Here is a 3,071-nt window from a genome sequence, read left to right on the forward strand (position 1 = left end):
GTAGGGTGAAGAACAGATGACAGAAGAAAAGAGAGCTGAGCAAAGAGATGCAGAGAGGGAAGAAAGGACAGAAGAAGAGAGAAGACGAGAAGAGAGACGAGGATAGGATAGACAAGGAGAGACAAGGAGAAAGGAGTGGGATGAGGATTAAAAAAAGGGAGAGGAAAGAGGAAAAAAGAGAAGTGACGAGTAGAGGGGAGTCTTGAAAATAGAAAAGGGTAGGGAAGAGAAGATGGGGGGGGGGGGGCAGAGGGATGTTAGCAGAGATGAACCACAGGTGGTTAAATCAACCCTTGTTTCATCTACTCAGCTTTATTTTTTCGCGAAAAGTTGGCCGCAGCCATAAGCCCGTCTCAATTTCGACCCATCTTCGCATCTCCTCGCCTCCCGTTTCCCCCCCCCCACCCCCCCTCCCCCCCCCCCCGCCCACCCCCTCCATCCACCCCCCCAATGCTGCCTCCCGTTTCGTGGCGCCGGCCCCCTCCACAACCTCTACCCCAACCTCCCTCTTCTCAAGCCAACCCTTTTACAATCCCCTACCCATCCCCTCACCTCACCTCCCCTCCTCCTCTCCCCACCCTACCTCCAACCCCTCCCTCCCCACCCTACCTCCTACCCTCCCCTCCCCACCATACCTCCTACCCCTCCCCTCCCCTTCCCTCACCACCCTCGCTCCTGTCCTTCCCCTCCCCTCCCTTCCCCACCCTACCTCCTAGCCCTCCCCCTCCTTCCCCCCCGCCCCCCACCCTTGCGTCCTCCCCCCAGCCCTTGCGTTCCCACAAGGGCCATGGGAAGACCTTCGCCGGGGCCCCTATGCGACTCTGACGCCTCGCTGCGATCGTATATTGCATTATCTCTTGAAACTGTCGCTGCTCTCGCTCTCTCGCTCTCCTGCCGTCCCCCTTTCCTCGCTTATCATGTCCTTCTTTCACTCTTCCTTCCTTCCTTTCTCCTTTTTTTTCTTTCTCCTTTCCACTTCCTTTAGTTCCTTTCCTTCTTTCTATTCCTCTTCTCCTCTTTCACTCTTTTCTTTCACCTTTCTCCTTTCCTTCCTTCCTTCCTTCCTTCCCCCTCTCTTCCCCCGCCACCTACAAAGTCTCTCCAACCCCCCCCCCCCCGCCAAACTCCCCCGCCGCGACGTCGGTGAAAATGAGAAGACGTAAAAAAACAACTAATTTTGTGGCCTCTTTGCCTCCCCGAAAACCCTTTATCTCCCCTCCTCCTCCTCCTCCTCCTCCTCCTCCTCCTCCCTCATCCTCTCCTCCTCCTCCTCCTCCCCCTCCCCCTCCCCCTCCCCCTCCCCCTCCCCCTCTTCCCTCCTCGCGTGTATTTTCTCCTGTTTATTATAGGTTCTCTTTTCTCTCTCCCTCTTCCTTTTCCTTATCTGACTATATCTAGCTATGTTATCTTTTTCCTTTATCTATTACTCTCACGTAATACTCGCATAACGGTACTCAAAAATACTTACATACGATGTACGTACAAATGTACATACATAGCTTACATGCACCCAAGCATACAACTATAGATAAACATACACATACGTACGTACGTACATTATGTACTACATATGGGGAGGGGAGGAATAGAATTGAGTAGAATAGAATAAAAGAAAAGAGGGAGAGGGAGAGGGAGGGAGAGAGGAAGAGGGAGGGAGAGAGGAAGAGGGAGGGAGAGAGGAAGAGGGAGGGAGGGAGGGAGGGGGGAGGGAGAGGGAGGGAGGAATAGAGAGAAAGAGAGAGAGAGAGCGAATAACTGTTTGTGGGGGTGGCAGAGACCCCATCAGCGCGACACCTAAGAAGGAGGGGAAAGGAGAGGAGGGGGGGGGAGGAAAAAACGAAAAGTGGGAGATGAGGGGGAGGAAAACGAAAGGGGGGGGGGAGGAGAAGGAGTGGGAAAAAACGAGGAGGGGGGAAGGCGAAGGGGGAGGAAACAACGAAAGGCGGGAGAAGATCGGGAAAAAACGAAATGGGAGGAAAGAGAGGGGGCAGGAAAACGAAAAGGGTGAGGGAAGAGGAGGGGGAGAGAGAAGGGCAGGGGAGGAAAGAAAATACGAATGAGAGAAAGACGAGTTAGGACTAAGACAAGGTTGGGAATGGTAGAGAAGGGAAGGCAAGGGAGGAAGGAGAAGGTAAGGGAAGGGGAGGCGAGGGGAAGAGAGGTAGGAAAGCGGGGAAAAAGAGAGGGATGAAAAAGAGAAAGAGGATAGAAAGGACTAGAAGGGTAGGGAGGAGGGAGAGAGGTAGGGAGAAAGGAGAGGTGAAGAAAGTAAGAAAGAACGGCGAAGGAGGGAAGAAGGAGAGGCGTAGAAAAGGAGATGTAGAGAAAGAAGGACGAAGGAGAGGCAAAGGAGGGAGGAAGAAGAGGGGAAGGGACGACGAAGGAATGGGGAAGAGGGATTGAGGAAAGAGAAGAAGGAGGGGAGAATGGAAAGAAGGGCCACGAAAGAAAGGGAAAATGAAAACGGGGAGAGGAACGGCAAAAAGAAGGAAGGAGGGAGAGATGAAGGGCGAGGAAGAAAGGAAAAGGGAAAGGAGAGGCAAAAAAGAGAGAGAGGAAAGGGGAGGTGGAGAAGAGAGAAGGGAAAGAGGAGGTGGAAAAGAGAAAAGTAAAGGGGAGGTGGAAAAGAGAGAGAAAAGGAAAAGAAAATGAGAAAGGCGATAGGAAGGCCCAGGCGGGGTGGAAGAAGGGGGAAGGGGGAAGGGACTTAGGGAGGGATGGGGGCAGGAAAGGGAGGGAGGGAAGGGGGCAGGAGAGGGAAAGAGGAAAGGGAGGGAGAAGGGAAGGGGGCAGGAGAGAGGAAGGGGAGGAGGGCGGGAGAGAGGAAGGGGAGGAGGGCGGGAGAGAGGAAGGGGAGGAGGGAGGGAGAAGGGAAGGGGGCGGGAGAAGGGAAGGTGGCGGGAGAGGGAAAGGGGAAGGGGAGAGGGGAGGGGGAGGGATACAATAGACCACCACGTATTTAAAATCACATTAGTGGTCAACCAACCCGTCAACTACGTGGGAGAACAAAAAAAGTTTAACATTGTAAAAAAAGGAATTCAAAGAAAAAACGATACCCTAAATACGCGAGG

Source organism: Penaeus monodon, chromosome 38 (assembly GCF_015228065.2).
Source record: "Penaeus monodon isolate SGIC_2016 chromosome 38, NSTDA_Pmon_1, whole genome shotgun sequence".
Classification (NCBI taxonomy): domain Eukaryota; kingdom Metazoa; phylum Arthropoda; class Malacostraca; order Decapoda; family Penaeidae; genus Penaeus; species Penaeus monodon.